Here is a 17,666-nt window from a genome sequence, read left to right as displayed (position 1 = left end):
TTGAGTCTATTTCATTTTTTAAATGCCAGCAGCAATCAACTAAATTGATTTCAGGGCCCATTAGTGGGATATGACCAGTGCCTCAGGACATTAAGAGCTTGCATCTAAATGCTGATATTACTAGAAGCACTGTCCCTATAAGTCATTATCATCCACCAACACCTTGTTGTGCATCAGCTCATTATTCACATAATAAATGTGTTTTGATCATCTGCTCCATGCAGGGCCTTTATGCTGGAAGCCAAGAAAGATACAAACATAAAGAAGCACTCACTCCTTATCTTTAAAAGCTTACCACTAAGGTCCTTAGTTACAAGCAATAGAAGCCTATTCTGGCTGATATGATATATAGGAGCTGTATATTATTATATACACAGTATGTAGTGATAAGTACAACTATATAGAGTTTTATAGTACATCAATGAGAGAGAGAAAGAGAGAGAGAGCACGTGGTGGTGGGGGGGGGGGGGCGAGTGTACAAGCAAGCAAACGAGGGAGCACAAATTAAGAGCTTTCCCAGGACTACCAGGAGGGAGAGAGAACCAAGTTGAGAGTTGCAAGTCCAGGGTCACATCCCAGTAGTGGTCCACAGCTGTTCCTGCCGGCACTCCAGGTTGAACTGTATGTGGCCTGCACCATGAGGCAGCCCTGAACCCCAGTCACTGTCACTGGCCATCACTGCCATTGTTACCCTGGGAAAGTCCATATTGCAGCTGCAGTGGCCCTCCCAAGTCCCAGGTGGTGTCCTATCTCTGCTTTTCTGAAGCACTAGCTCTTGAATAAGTCTACAGTGATTATATCTGTGTGTCCCAGGTCTGGCTGGTCTCAGGTCTGGCTGTGACCCAGGCTCGCGGCTAGGAATAAGACCCTGGATTTAGAATGTTACATTAGAGTAGTAGGGCGCCTGTGCCTAAAATATGTAACATAATTCAGCTTATTGTATTACGCATGTGTGGTTGAATGCCACTATAGTACTCTGACATATGTGGAGCCATGTGGTCCCCTGGGGAGCAGAAGGGGAGGACAAGAAAGGGAGCAGAAGAAGAGCAGAAGCAGAAATGAGCTTCTTGCAGTAGAACTGCACTCCTCACAGTAGAAGCGCACTCCCCACAATAAACTTGGTGCCTGCCATTTCATTCTCATGTTGCCCCCTTGTGCATTCTTCCAACTGGGTGTCTCAACACTGAAACCTTCCCTTCTGATCAGCTCAGCGCTGACGATATCTGACTATTTGAACTAGGGCCATGTGCATTTGCATGGTGACTTAAGAGTTTAGACTCTGGAGTCATATTCCTTTGGTTCAAATCTTGTCCCTTCTAATTACCTGCTTTGTGACCATAGCAAGTTACTTTCTCTCTGTGCTTCAGTTTCCTCAACTATATCAATTTGATAATAGTAGTACCTGCTTCACAAGGCAGTTTGAGGATTAAATGAGTTACTACTTATTAAGTGCTTACAAGTGACATATGTGTAACTATGAGGTGTTAGTAAAGGTAACAACTGGAACATTCATGTTTGATCGTGGGAGATAGGCTAAGCATCCAATCTAGATCCAAAAAAATGGGAAAATTTCCAAATCACATGATGGGCAGTCAAATAAGAAAGACCAATGTACATTATAAAATCCAGTGGGATCTTAAAAAAAATAAAATAAATGTGAATGATTTGATTCCTGTTCTTGTAGGTCAGGGTTCCAAGGGAATGAAACCCAGAATGGGACAGACTGCAGGGAACAGGGGAAAAGTCTGGAGCTCTGGGGGACCTGGACTGGGGAAGCGTGGCTGCCAAAAACTTCTGCGCAAATTCCAGGAGAAAGGCAGAGTGCAGGGATGAAGAGAAATGAATGCCAGAGGCTTTTTCACTTGATAACTTTGCCATGGACTATTTCTGTTCCTCCCCACCCTGAGAGAGATAAATCGGCATTCTAGAGTGGTAGTCTTCAAATATTTTTGCTCATGTACCCTTGAAAAGAATTTTGAAAACTACTTACTACACAGCTTTTTAAGTAAACATCTAGAATTTTTATCATAAATTCAAATAGTTAAAAAGTCAAAAGGTCGCTCCCTTATGAGCTGTGAAGTCTTAAATTGTCCTTTTGGCACCCTGATGGTTAAGTCCTGAGCAATGCATCATGGTCAAATTTAGGATGAGTGAAGTGGGAGGAAGGCAGCTGTAAAAGGGGAGGTGGGAAGAGAGAACCCACAGACCACAGGCACCTTCTTAGGTGGCCAATTTAGGAATGAATACATTTAGAAGTTAAAGAATGAAAGTTTATTCCTTAAAATAATCCCAACTCACATACTCACCGGAAAATCTTCAAGTACCCTCTGGGGTATGTTTTTTTTTTAATACACCTATTCTTAGAGCATATCTAACTTGGTGCTCTTTATATCATCATGTGCATACTTTCCATTAGGATATATATATATAATAATTATATGTTTTATATGTAGAGTTTGAGCCAATCAGGGCCAGTATGATATAGTAGGTGACACTTTTCCTTACATTGAGATACTTTTAATCTAGATTTCCTGATTATTGTCAAACTGACTTTAAAAAGAAATCTTCCTCTCTTTCTCTTAACATGTGTGTGACCAACACAGCATTCAGTAGGAAATGAGAAATCTGCACAGTGACCTTTAAGAATTTTCAGGACAGGTAAAATCCTTAAGGAATTAAATCTGTACAATGGAACTTCTATGTTACTCAATTCGTCAAGGAAATTCCTATGTGACAAACAATATTCTCCACTCCCAATCATTCATTTGCCCCCTGAACAACAGAAAATTAAAGCCCTCAGATACACTCAAAGCTAAGGAAGTGAATGAATAGTTAAGTGAACACCTATTAAGTGCAAAGCATCTAACCAAATTCCTTTGGATTAAACAAGTTTAGTTTTCCTACTAAAACAGGCAGATTATTTTTGCATTTTCTTCTCCCTTCTATTCTCCTGAATTTTCTTCAGGCAATTATCCAGCAATTGTAAAAACTCCATGAAATGACTAAAAGAAAGTAAAGTTGAAACATGAGAAAATGCTGGGGAGACACACTTTGGGTGAGCAATGCTGAAATCACCCTACATAGCTCTATAGGTCTCAGGAGTACAGAGAGGCAACAAGCCCTATGGCCCTCAATCACCTGCCTTATACAGGGCTCTAATTTATTAAGAGCACGGAGGAGGCAAGGGATATGAAACAATGGGGAAATAAAATATAAGACATCCAATTCAGTACCAGGCCATTTAATACATGGCTCAAGACTTCTCTTTAAATGTTAGGCTCCCGTTAGGACAAATGACAAATTTCACTCTTATCTGTTCCAACAAATGAAAAGAAGTATCATCCCCTTCACTTCATCCCAGATGTTATCATGGCTCCCATGTAAGTGGTGAATTTCATTTAATATCTAACCCCTCTCTTCCACCATCACCGAATATTGTTAAAGATGTATTTTGAGGTTATAGTTTCTGATTTTTTTCCACATCTTTGAAATAGAATGAATTTTATATCAAGAGCTACTGAGGGGTTCTCTAGACTTAATTTTCTGTCTGAAGTGTGAGCTTTTATATTCCACAAAAGAGGTGACATTGCCTTGTACACATGGCATGGTGACTAGAAGATCATTATGTAAGGAGGTTGAAGATCCACAGCTAGCTACCCATTTATCATCAACTCAGTATCCATTTCTCTTTCTTCCTTGTAAAGGGAGCTCTAATTTGTTTTAGCATCCACCCCAGCAACCCTAGCTCAGGAATATATCTTTATCTATGAAAGTCATTCATGGTAATCCCACGTCTTTTGCCTATGATTGGTTTAGCCTTGAATATGTAATGTAGTTATGATAAGGAACTCAAGACAGGAAGCCATTGAGGGTTTCTAGAAAAGGTTTCCTTACTCAAAACTCATATCACAAGGCAGACACAATCTATTTGTCTTGCTGGATTTTGTTGTGACTGGACAAGATAACCAGTATTTGTACAATCATTTTGCAGATATGTTAGGAACTGAACACAAAACCAAGGTACCAATTATGGCAGAACAGAAGATGGAAAGAACTCAGATCCTTGATGATGGCAATGAGATGCTGAAATAAATAATCCAGGCACTGCCCTATCTTTCCCCTTTTTCTCATGTCCCTTTTATTTAAACTTTCTGTGGAGGCTTTCAAATACATCAATGATTCTCTTCCTTATAAGAGATGATGCCTAAATATCTTCCCTTGAGTGAGAGCTGGACTTAGTGACTCACTTCTCTCAAACAGAATAAAGCAGAAGTGATAATATATAACTTCAGAGACTAAGTCTTGAAAAGGCACTATGGCTTTCTCTTCACTCACTTAGATTACTCACTTGGATCACTCAAGGTAGGTGAAACCAGATGTCATGTCATGAGGACACAAAAGTAGGCTAAAGAAAGTTCCAAGTGCTGAGGAGCAGAGTTCACTGCCAATAGACATGTAGATGAGCCATATTAGAAGTAGAACTTCCACTCGAGTCAAGCCTTAAGACTATTGCAGCCTACAATTCACAATAGCCAAGATATGGAAACAACCTAAATGCCCATCAATAGATGATTGGATAAAGAAGTTATGGTTCATATATACAATGGAATATAATTCAGCCATTAAAAATGAAATCCTACCATTTGCAACAACATAGATGGACCTAGAGGTTATTCTGCTGAGTGAAGTAAGTCAGAAAGAGAAAGATAAATACCATATGATTTCGCTTTTATGTGGAACCTAAGGAACAGAAAGAACAAACTAATCAAAAACAGACTCACAAATATAGAAGACAATCTGGTGATGGCCAGAGGGGAGTGGGGTTGGAGGACTGGGAAAATGGAGTGAAGGGTTAAAGAGCATAAATTAGTAGTTGATTGATGGTCACGGGGATGGGGAGCACAGTATAGGGAATGCAGTCAGCATTAATGTAATGGCTAGGTGGAGAGCCAGAGGAGAGACAGAGCAATGAGAGGGATTGTTTTATAAACTGTATAAATGTCTAACCAATGTACTGTATACTTGAAACTAATAAAATAAAAGAAATTAAAAAATAAGAATATTGCAGCCTAAATCCTGACTGCAACTTGATATCAGACTCTTAGATTAATTCGGCTAAGTCACTCCTAAATTTCTGACTTGTGGAAATTGTGAGCTGATATATACCTGTTGTTTTAACCTGCTACATGTTGGTAAAACTGTTATTAAACAATAGATAACAAAGACACTTTCTAAGATTTGGTTCTGTATTCTTTTCACACAAAGGTATATTGATCGATAAAATGTTCTAAAACACTCCTTCCTAAAACCAGAAAATTGCAGGGTCCTCCATGATCTGTTTTCCTCCTTTAAAAGATTATGTAATGTTACCCGAAACAAATAAATGTGTTTCTCACAAGGCCTTCTGAAAAAGGAGATAACAGTTGTTCCAGGGCTTCACTTTCACAAGCAACTGCTGAATCCCTCTGGTTATGATTAAACCGATTACAGCTCGTTGTCTTCTTAGAATCAAATAGTGTTTCCCAAACTTTCTTACAGAAAAAGTATCCTGAATAATATTAACAGATATTCTACCCAAAAAGGACTGGGGGGAGGTAGCGATTAAGATATAGAAAGAGCATATTAAATACTTTGGAGAAATCTTTCTGAAAAGACATTTGTTTAATTTTTATTTAATCCAGAATTTCTCAAATTGAGGGTGACTATGGACTGTCTCCTCCACGTTACTTCTCCCTGCCCCCAAAAATACCTATAAGCATTTCTTGGGACATAAATTTTATTCAGAATACAGGAAAACATGAGTGTGGATGAGAAAGGGTTCATAACAACACACTGAATGAACGCATTAGCATGAATGATCAAAATAGTTCAACACTATACTCAAAATAACGCAACCATCCTACGGAGGTACAGCTAACATCTATCATCTGAGTAGTTCAAAGTGTCTAAGTTTAGACTTAGATGTGCCCAATTAGTTGCAAAATAGGATCCACACATATTTCTTCTAAAAGATAAGCACTTTTCTCCAAATGCAAACTTTCACATTAGCTTCTTCTTTTCTACCAAACAATAAAAATTTTCTCCCTCCTTTAAAAATTTTTATTTTACTATTTCAGAAGAATGTTTCCTCTTAAATATTTGGTACAGGGGGAGAAAAAAAAACTGCTTACAGACATTTAAAAAATATAGATATCTGGTATCTAAGACCCCACATTAGCATGCCCATGCCAGCTAAAAGGTCAAATCGTACACCAACCGTGTAGCTGGCTCTGCCAAGGAAGCCAAGTCCTCTTGACAGTCAGTGCCAGTCCTGGATTCTATCCTTCTGTTAAGACCCAAAGCCAAGTAAGCTAAGCCTCACACTTCAGAGTGAGTGGGAAGATCACTCGCAGCAGTTGATCAGGACTTGCCCTAACCAGATAAGGTCCCCTAAGGTAAACGGTTCTGCCCTGGGGCTGGGCCAAATCTGACATGCCCAGCATACTTCTGACTTCTCCTTAGTATTATAACTTGGAAGGAATTTCTGTGCCTCCTGAAATCAAACCACCAACCCTTTAAGACTTCAGCAAAAATGGGATCTACAGAAACAAAAATATACAAATGTGGTATATGAGAAACTCCAATTTCCTCCTCCATCCCCATGGCCCTTTATCTTTGATTCTTGATGCTGTCACCATGCCCACCACCAAGGAAGAGAGAAAGCTTTTTTAACTCTGGTTCAAGTGAGGACACAAATGTGTTTTCTTAGTTCCCTTAGTACCAGTTAGCTATGCAAAAGAAAGTATCTGGTATCTAAAAAAAGATCCCCCAAAAGAAAAGAAATAGAGCAACTATGGAATGATCTTTGAATGATCAGGTTTCAAAAGGACAGGATTCTGATGCTATAATACACCTTGGCCCTAATGGCTGGTATATCTGGACTCCTCCCCAGGTTCTTCTATTAGTTAACCCATTAACTGCTTAATCCATTGCTTATAAGCCTTTACTGGGAACTTTACCACCTGGGCTGAGGACAGAAAGAATTTATTCTTTCTCACCCCAACCCATCAGCCCCCAATTGCTCAAGTTCTATGTTTTTCTCTAATAGGAGAGATTCTCATCTACAGCTTTCCCAACATCTCACTTCCTAACATCACAAATCCATGAAGGTTATTGCTCGGTCTCAGAATTTCCAAGAAATTAAGGGCACCCGAACCATTCTTTTTGCTTTGCTCAAGGGAAAGATGGACATTACACGTAGACTGCACTCACAAAGCTACTGATCTAGATGCTAGTGAGGACTTAAAACTATCTTGGAAACCAGAGCGGGTCCACTGAGTGGAGCTGCACAGGACCTGGAAAGACCTAGGCTGCCTCAGCCTGTCTCCCCACTCGAGCCGGACATGAGCAGCTCGGAGACAGCCACTTAACTCTCAGAAGGAAGCAGCTGGGCTGCAGTCTACATTCGGGACCAGCTCACTTTGCTTACTGCTTTAAGCAACGAGTTTCTCAATATCTGTTATGTGACGCCCAACAAATATTTACCCCAGGTAGGAAGTTCTGCCAGCACAGGTAGCTGAGCAACCTGGACATGGCAGGAATGCCCTGGAAAGATGAAGAACCTCCTGAGAGAACAAGCAGCAACCCCCAGAGGATGGAGGCAGTAACGTCAGCCACACTTACTTGCACAACTTTGGAGAAGCTAGAGACTACATCACCTACATGATCAGGTGCTGCTTTGCCTGTGGGAGTTACTGTCCTGAAGGAACACATTCTGGATGGAGCCCCAAATCACGGTGAGGTGGGTGGGTAGGAGGAACACAGGAGGGTCACCTAGAAAAGAAAGAGTACTTGGGTAGGATTTTTTTTTGGTAGGTTTAGTAATTATTTTTCTAGAAAGAGAACCATGGACATACGGTATTTTAAAACACTAACTGACATTTCCTCCCCAATATTACTCCACCTTCCCCTTTCCTACCTTGCGCTCATAACTACATGGGAGTAAGGTGACCACAGAAACAAGAGATAAAAAGAATTATTCTAGCCAATCCCCAAGCCTAGAGGGAGAGAGTAGCTATTTACTTGAGTGTAGAAAATAGCACCTTAGAGTACATTCCAGAGATCCCTACCTCCTAGCACAGTCTGAAAGTAGCAAAGAGCAACAAGGACCTGGAGCGAAGGGTGAGGAGCAAAGGAACAAGGAAATCTCAATGTTGAGCCCCAGAGTCCAAGGACTGAGGCCCAGAGGGGAGGATGGATGTTCCCAGCAGGGGAAGATGGCGCCAGGAAGAATGCAGCTCTGCCCACTTCCACGTCGTAGTACTTACTACACACAGTATGTAGCTGTAAATGTAGCTATAAATTCTAAGGTGTGGGAAAATAAAGGTAGTTTGATCAAGATTAAGTTTCTGTCATCTCATTGGAATAAAATAAAAATTAAGTTTAAATAGGGAGAAAAAATAACGTCATACTTTGTTTTAGGTGAGATTATCCCTGCAACAGTTACATTAAAAACATAGACTACAATTGTAAGGTCCCCCCCTTTTTTAGAAATGTAACACGTGATTCTTAGAAGAATACAATCCCCTTTCTATCATTTTAACAGTATGTTCCAGGCACCTGTAAATAACGTTTGTGAATAGGAGGCTGCGTTGGTTTCCTAGGACTGCTGTAACAAAGTACCAGGAAGGGGATGGCTTAAAACAACAGAAATCTATTCTCTCACAGTTCTGGAGGCTAGAAGTCTGAAAATCAAGGTGTCAGGTGGGCTCTGCTCTCTCTGAAGGCTTTAGGGAAGAGTCCTTCCTTGCCTCTTTGTAGCTTCTAGTGGTTGCTGGCAATCCTTGTGACTTGTAGACACATCATTCCAACCTCTGCCTTTGTCTTCATCTTCCACGGCATTCCCCTCCACGTCTGCCTCCATCTCTGTGCCTCTTCCTCTCCTCTTATAAGGATACCAATCATTTTGGATTACAGAGTATGACCATTTTAATTTAAGTAATTACATCTGCGATGACCTTATTTCCGATTAAGGTCACATCCTGAGGTTCTAGGAATAACATGAATTTGAGGGGGTGAGGAAGTCACTATTCAACCCTGTAAAGAGGCCATTGGCACTCTGCCCTCATAGCTTTGTCTCAAATGTAACTTCCTATAAAGAGATCAGAGACCAAGTGGCAACTGTTGACAATTTTTCTACTAAAGGTTGCATAACAAAGTAATTGAAATGGCTACTTTCAGAGTCAGCAGCTGCAGGTCCATCCAAGTGTCTCCCTGACTAATCCAAGAGCTACTTCCTTGGGCAGGAACTAACCTGTTCCCACCAAGGGGAGTATTCTTGACTCTGTGCCCTTAGAAACCAGGCTCACCCTGAGACCCCAGAGAAACGTTTTCTTCCTTGTGGTCAAGGGTTTACTTTCCTATTTTCATTTCTTGTCTTAGGATCAGTTTCTTTACAAGATAACTGACAATAGGAATGGCCACTCCCTTCATGAGAACAGAGCCGTTCACTTTCAGAGGAGAGTAGTCTCGACAGACGAACAGGCAGGCAGGCAGGCAGACAGATTAGTGCAGAGCTTAAAAATGTAACTTTAGTACATCCTGAAGTGTTTCAGTTTTAAATGGCATCAAAAGCAAAAAGATGACTTATTGGGCAAACTTAGCAGATAAATGTAACCTCCAGGAGTCCAGGGGTTCTGTCTGTCTTTCTCATTGTCATAACTTCTATAGTTAGCAGAGTCCTGAACATAGTAAGTGTTCAACCACAATTCATTGAACGGATGAATCAAAGTTGAACTGTTAAGTCTTTCAAATGTTTTCATGATCTCTTCTCCAGCATAAGGTAAAGATCATTCCTACTCACCTTTTCAAACACTAATTTGCTACATGAAGCTCTCAAAACTTACTCCCTTCTCCTCTCCAGATCATATATTGCCCAGGGAATGAGTATCAGCTATCTAACTGCATACACACAAAAGAAACATTAAACATCTCCCCTCGCAAAAAAGCAATAATTTTTTAAGAGACATAGCTCTGGTTAAAGATAAAGCAATCATGTAAATCATAAAATAGAATTCCCGGGTAACTGAAGAACCCATCTATTCCTCCTCACTCCCTTCCCCCACCCACCCAAAGGGATAATTCGCTCCCAGGTCTCCAGCTCTATCTAGAAATGTTTAAAAGGTACTATTCTTGCTTCTCTACTCCCCATCTTTATGCCTCATCTGCTCCTCCTGTCCTACCAGGTAGCTCTTCATCTGGTTTGGCACCAGCCTCTCACCCATGTCCCTTGCAGGGTCACTGGGCCCAACTGTCCGGGGCTCTGATTCACCTCATCATGTGTTTCAGACTTAAGCTGGCCAAGGCTGACCTCTGACTTTTGACCTGATTTTGACTTCTCAGCCCTCCTTTTGAAATGCTCCTTGTTCTGACCTCTACACACATTTCTGGGTTCCCTGTCCTGCTCATGCAATAGAACCTCAGCATCTATCCGCCCCTTTGTCCCTTGATTCCTTTCTATTTCAGCTTTCCTATGTAGTTTCCCTGACCTCGTGTCCATTCGGCCCTTCTTAGATTACCAGTGACCTTGACTCTCATCTCTGAATTTTTAAAGTAACACACTCCTCCTTGGCCATCCTTCCCTAGGGATCTGGACTTCCGCTTCCCTACTACCCCTTGCTGGGCTCTCCACTCTCTTGTCTCTATTCCTTCTCTGTGACACAAAGACCTTCACCAACTGATCCTTATGCTACTCTCCCAGTTCTCCTGTTGCTCATGAAAATGTCATTAGATGGATCACTAGATTATTGAATACTACTAAACAAACGTAAACCAAAGCTGTGCAGATCTATACTGTGAGAAGTTACTGCCAATAACTATCTCATTTTTATTTTATTTCATAATAGATTATATACCCTTCAGTTTAATTTTAAAAATTAATCTTAGCATTCAGACAAGTGAAATTTGAACTTAAAAAAATTAAGTTCATTTCCTCCTTAAGAAAGGGCAATATGGCACAATGTGTTCTGTAAGCACATGGCCTTAGTTGCGTCTTAAGTCTATCCTTACTAAACATATGACCTCTAGAACAAGTTACCTAACGTATGCCTCATTTTTCTTGTCTATAAACTGGGGATAAAACCACACAGGACCTAGTGTCCACCTCAAAGTTCTATTGTAAGGTTTAGATACCTCACACATGTAAAGGGTTTGGAAGAAAACTTAAGAGCATAAAAAGCTTTTGGTCAATACCAGCTAGTTATTGTTGTTCCTGACTGAAGGCTCAGTGTACTGCAGTCATCAGTTCCGAGATCACCTATGAACTTTAACAGTACTCTCAGAACCTCAAGAATGATGATGATGTCTCTATAGCACAGTGAAGAAGTAGGCTCTTTACGGGGCCCAGCTAGTGCGGCACGAAGTTATTTCTCTTAAATCCTTTCTAATGACTCAAGAAGCACCTGTCGCACTGGTATTTGGATCTAGACACCACTCATGGGAAACAATGTCAATAAGCACTTCTCTCTCCCTCGTTCCTTTTCTCTTTTCCTGTGTGTTTATGTTTTTACCTGAGGGCCTGGTTGATATTCCTGTTGTAGTTCTAACGGGAGCAAGTCTTTTCAAATCTATAATAGTCGTGGTCAAGGAGAAAATTTATTTCAAAGCACTTACAGTTAAATCAGAGATTCTATAGTATGAATTGTGAAAGACACTAGGTCATGTGTGGTTTTATATAAAGTTTTGGACATTTAAGTATAATACATGAGAAACTTAAGCCTGGCTCGCAACATTTGTATTATCATTGTACCCGATTAAGAACAGAATAAACATTTTGACTGAGGAAAAAAAGAAAAAGTAACCCTGCTGCCATGCCTTACAACAGCTGGAAGAGCAGTAGCCTGAATCGGTCCATCACTAGAGAAGCTCTTATTATCTTACTTATAGTAAGTATGATCTTGTTATATTATTCATAATCGATCTGAGAGAGACTCAGATTTTCTTTCTTCTTCAGACTCTTCTCCTCTTCCTTCTCCTTCTTATTCTTTGGTCAATAGTACCTAGAAATTACCTTCTCATTCTTGGTTTCCTTCCTTCTCTACCCCTTTCCTCACAACTACACAACTACTTTAATTCCTGGCAAAAAGTCCAGGGATCCTCGCATCCTCCAGCATGGAACACCACCTAGCAAGCAAACCAAGTTCCCTACTGAGGCTGATGACTTCCCATAGCACACATCTGATGTATGAGGTGGGCTAAAGGGACAGAGATTCCAGTCCTGCTCCCTTTGGAATTATAGAGTAGGAAAGATATAAGGAGCTCTCATTTCTTACAGAGACATGAACACCATAACCAAGTACCAACATCCTTTTAAAGATATGTTAGAGCAATGAGCATTTTTCCCTGGTGATACAGTTGATTCTCATTATTTGTGGATTTGGTTTTTGTGAATTTGCCTACTTGGTAAATTTACTTGTAATCCCCAAATCAATACTCACAGTACTTTTGTGGTCATTAGGGGACAAGCACGGAGTGCAAAAAATTTGAGTTGCCTCATGTGCCAGTTCCCAGCTGAGGTCGAACAAGGCAATGTTTTGCCTTCTTGTTTCAGCTCTCAGTGTAAACAAGTGTCTTTTTCATGATCCCTTTAGTGCACATTTTTCACATTTTTGTGCTTTCTGTTGGTGATTTCACCAACGAAATGGTCCCCAAGTAAAGTGCTGAAGTGCTGTCTAGTGTTTCTGTGTGTAAGAAGGCTGTGACGTGCCTCAGGGAGAAAATACATATGTTAGATAAGTTTCTTTCAGGTGTGAGTCATCGTGCTGCTGGCCCTGAGTTCAACAATATCTAAAATAAGCTGTCTTTAAATATAAACATACATAAAACAAGGTTATGTATTGATCAGTTAATTGTGGCCAGAGGTTTACAGGAAACTAACCCTGTCATTCAGTGTTTGCAGCAATTTTATAGAACAAAACTACAACAAATAATGAAAATCAACTATATATCCAAATCTGAATTAATTCATCCCAGGAAGAAGCCTCATTGCTAGCCACTCTCCAAGCACAGTGAAATAGGTTTTCAAAACAAAACTGCTCCTCCAAAGAAAATTTACTTGTTACATAAATTGGAAAAAATTGATTTAAGGCATCCAGCCTTTTGTTATGAATAAAGATGTCCAACATACCACCCTTACCAGAAAGACTGTGAGCTACCAAAAACAAAATTTACTTTAAGGATAAAGATAAAAGATAAAACGAAGGCCATTTTTGAAATACCATCGCCTCTCCTTTCCACCTACTGATTTAAATGCCATGCCCGCTGCCCCGTCGCCCCGCCAGACAGTTGCTCTCCTCTCTCTGCCACGAGCTGTGGCAGGCAAAAGGTTGTACTGACACGGGGATCAGAATGTCTATTTCCCCATGTTCCAGGCCCAGAGAAAGAGAACAGGAGACACAGCTCCCTTCCTTTACAACTTGCAGAAGTCTCGGAGGGGAGACGGAGACGGAAGGCAGGTGTGGCCTGCCCTACCACCCACCACCAGCTACTCCATCCCAGTGGGGGATGGGGGGGGTCACAGTTATAAGGATGGGCCCTGGCTCAGAGACAGAGAGGAGAGGCCAGTGACCCAGTTCAAAGATTGGGAGTACCCAAAACCACCCTCCCTTCTGGCATCTAGTACAAGGTTGGGGATCCTCAAGACCACCACTGGCACCCACTTTGAGTTTCCCTAAGACCACCATCAGGTTCAATAATTTGCTAGAAGGACCTAGAGAACTCAGCAAAACTGTAACCTTATGGTTATAGTTTATTATAGTGAAAGGACAGAGATTAAAAAGCAGCCAAGGGAAGACGCATAGAGGGCAGGGGTCAAGAGACTTCTACACACAATCTTCCAGTGTCCTCTCCCAGTAGAGTTGTGTGGACAGTGCTCTCTCCCAGCAATGATATGTGACAATATCAATAGTGTATTGCCAACCAGGAAAGCTCATCCAAACCCTGGTGACTGAATTTTTATTGGGGCTCAGTCACACAGAAAGAGTCAATCACCTTATTATGTGACCTAGGGTGCCTATCATAAATCATATTACCACCACAGATGATCTGCCATGGTCTAAGAATCCCAGTGAACAAAGACACTCTTATCAGGAAGGGCATTCCAAGAGCCTAAAAGTTACCTCCCAGGAGGCAGGGGCAAAAGCCAAACCTTTCTTTGAAGGAAGTTAATTCTTTGCTACACACCTCACTAGAGATTTCTACCCATTCTTATGTGGACATAGCAACAAAAGCTACTCGTCATATCCACAAGCACAAGAGCCATTCTGTTCTAACTGATGCAGAAGGACCCCTCCCTGCCTGGTGAACTGAGCCAAGTGAATCACATAGAAAAGAGAGAGAAGATGAGATGAGATGGTGTATTAGTTTACCACTGCTAGTATAACAAATTAACACAAACTTCACGGCTGAAAACAAGACAGGTGTATTCTCTTACAGTTCTGGAGGTCAGAGGTCCAAAACCAGTTTTTCTAAACCAAAGACAAGGTGCCAGCAGGACTGGTTCTTTCTGAACACACTGAGCAGAGAATCTGTTTCCTTGCTTTCTTCAGCTTCCAGTGATCATCTGGAATCCTTGGCTTGTGTTCCCATTCTCCTACTTCAAAACATGCCACTCCCATCTGTGTTTCTGTCATCACATCACCTTCTTGTGATTATCCAGGGTAATCTGCCATCTCAAGATCCTTAACTTAATCACATCTGCCAAGCCCCCTTTTCCATATAAGGCAATAATCTTGGGGCCCAGGAATTAGGACATGGGCATATCTGGGGGCCATTATTCTAGCACAGATGGGTTGTATGCCTGAAAAGGCCTAGGTACCACAAAGAGTGCATTTTATCTTCATTTTATCTCACCCATAGTAAGATTTACCCTGAGCAGCAAATATTTATTTCTCAGAACCATATACTATGAAGAAAAAAAATCTTATTTCGCTTAATAGAACAAAATCCCTCTCTAAGGAGTCATGCATTACATAGGGTAAATGTTTTGATAACTCTGAATGTCAGCTGTTCTCAAAGACTGAAAAGGCTGAGATAAAACTAGCTCTTCAGAAGAGTGCCTGGAGAGGAATTAGAAGCTATCTGGGGGGAGGAAAGTATGATCAGGGGAGAAACCAAAATGATTAATGGCAATTTGCTGAGTGGTATGTGATGCAAACCTTTTCCCGTCTTCCAAAAAATCTTCAGAAAAATCCACAATGTATATTTATGTGTTATTAAATGAATTTTTTGGGGGGAGAGCATGCAGCAAACTCTTATTCCTGCCTCAAGATTGCTGGTGGGGAAAACCACGGAATGATTATAGGATCCTAGCAACCTTTGGGTTACAAATGAATAAACGAACATCAAACTTTCCTTTCCCAAAGTAACTGAAAATTGTGAAGGAAGAAATGAATAAAAGTCATGTGGGAATTATCAGGCCTGTTTTCTGGTAGTTTAATTATCTTGTGATAATCTGGCATGTAAGATCTCAAGTGAAAGCTCAACATCGTACTTTTCAGCATTAGTCACCTAGGGCTGCTACAACCCAGTACCACAGAGTGAGTGGCTTAAACAACAGAAATTTATTTTCTCATACTTTCAGATGCTAGAAGTCCAAGATCAAGGTTTCAGCAGGGTTGGTTTCTTTTGAGGCCTCTCTCATTGGCTTACGGATGACCATCTTCTCCCTGTGTCTTCACCAGGTCCTCCCTCTGTGTGCTGTGTCCTGATCTCCTTTTCTCATAAGGGGACCAGCCACATTGGATAAAGGATCATGCTAACGAGATCATTTTAACTCAATTACCTTTTTAAAGACCCTATCTCCAAACACAGTTACCTTTTAAGGTACTGTGAGTTAGGACTTCAGCATATAAATTTAGGAGTACACAATTCAGGTCATAACACTTTACAATTAATGAATACAAGGCTGATATTAACATTTTAAGATAGGGCATCCAGAAATGAGACCGACAGCTAAAAGCCTTAGTGATTCTGGCCTAGAGCATACCATACATGTCTTAAAACTAATTTAAGAGGTTGACCTAACAGAATCCAACAAATGAAATGTAAATTTAAAGTCTGGGACATATAAAATAGTCATGAGGATGTAAAGTATAGCATAGAGAACATAGTCAATAATATTGCAATAACCGTGTATAATGCCAGGTAGGTACTAGACTAATTGAGGGGATCACTTTGTAAATTATATAAATGTCTGGCCACTATGCCATATATCTTAAACTAGTATAAAATAATACTGAATGTCAACTGTAATTAAAAAATAAAAATTAAAATGATAATAAATTTAAAAATAAGTAAAAAAAATTATTTCTTTCATAGATTCTATCCTACTTAGTTATGTCTCCCTCCTGAACATATTTAACTTTTATATCAACACACTAATATACTCATTAGTGCCTAATCTGCACTATGTGGGGACTCAGAATTTCATTTTGAGTAGTCAGTCCAACATTTTGTAGAATAGCAAAACTAATTTTTTTTCTTTTGCCTTTGTGATAAGAGTACCTGTCTAAGCAATCAATTACATAGGATGTAATCTTATTTTCATAAAAGTAATTATATCAAATTAGCCTTATGAAAGACCTTTTCTCTATTTTCTTATGGTAATCATCTTAGGAAAAACTGTTGGCAAGTATTTAATAGCTATTTCAATACATGTTAATTCTGATGCTTACCATAAAATATTTAATATCATTTAATACTTTAATTGAGAATGACACTAAGTAACTATAAAATAAAAATGATTCGTATTTGCTTCAATTGTGGTATTCTGAATTTTTTCACTTAAAAAGTCTCAGGAGATTTGCATTCCCATCTGATAAGTGAGACTCATAGTCCCACATAATGAAGCCTTTGCTCCAATCCCTGGTGCGGGTGAAAAAGAGGCTCTGTCGCTCTTCCTGGTGTCTTGGCTGCACCGTACTACATCTGCACTTTGCTGCATTGCAGGTGTCTTTTATTCATTGCAAAGTAGTTTCTGCTATAAGATAATGACAGCGAGTGTGCACGCTCAGCTTTCTATGCAGCTCTGACGATTGATTTCCCTTTTGCAGCTCTATTCTGTCCCCTGGTGAATTCAATAGCACATTAATAAAGGCCCTACTATTAATCTATTTTCACTAATAATAATAGCTACCATTTTTTGACATCTACTATGCTCCAGTTATTCTTCCTTTTGTGAAAGACACTATACTCCCTAAAACATTCTCTTCCCCAAACTTCCATGGAAACAGTGTCTTGATTTCCCTTGTTTCTTCTGCCTTTCTCTTAAAAACTAGGCTTCCTGGGCATTCTTTCCCCAGTCCTTTCTTACTCCACATACTTTCCTTTGGGTGATGACAATCACATATTTTCAATCAGCAGTTATATGCTTATTATTCTCAAAGCCATACCTCCAGCTTGAATTTCTCCCTGGAGCCCTTCTATGGTAGAGGTGCACTCAATGTCTCAAGTTGGATGTGCCACTGTACCCAAAGCCAGCACAGGCAATCTTAATTCATCTTCACACCCAACCCTCTCTTCCTCTTGTGTCCCTATCTGAGGAAATAGCATCCTTATCATCACTCTATCCCAAGACAGAATGTGTTAAATGTTGGATTGTAAAAGTAAACAACATAGAAATGAGCTCTCTC

General features: G+C 40.3%; 1 long non-coding RNA gene across 3 annotated transcripts in view; it reads right to left on the bottom strand.

The window, feature by feature from the left end:
* LOC118606530 overlaps window positions 1–17,666 on the bottom strand; it is a 255,284-nt gene that overhangs the window by 87,131 nt on the left and 150,487 nt on the right. For all 3 annotated transcript variants that reach the window (XR_004952492.1, XR_004952493.1, XR_004952494.1), the window contains exon 3: window positions 7,663–7,812. This is a non-coding gene — a long non-coding RNA (uncharacterized LOC118606530). The remainder of the gene's footprint in view (window positions 1–7,662; window positions 7,813–17,666) is intronic.

The sequence above is a fragment of the Rousettus aegyptiacus genome, unplaced genomic scaffold (genome assembly GCF_014176215.1).
Source record: "Rousettus aegyptiacus isolate mRouAeg1 unplaced genomic scaffold, mRouAeg1.p scaffold_m13_p_8, whole genome shotgun sequence".
Lineage (NCBI taxonomy): Eukaryota > Metazoa > Chordata > Mammalia > Chiroptera > Pteropodidae > Rousettus > Rousettus aegyptiacus.
Note: the sequence above shows the minus strand (reverse complement) of the source record. Positions and strands in the feature narration are given on the sequence as shown.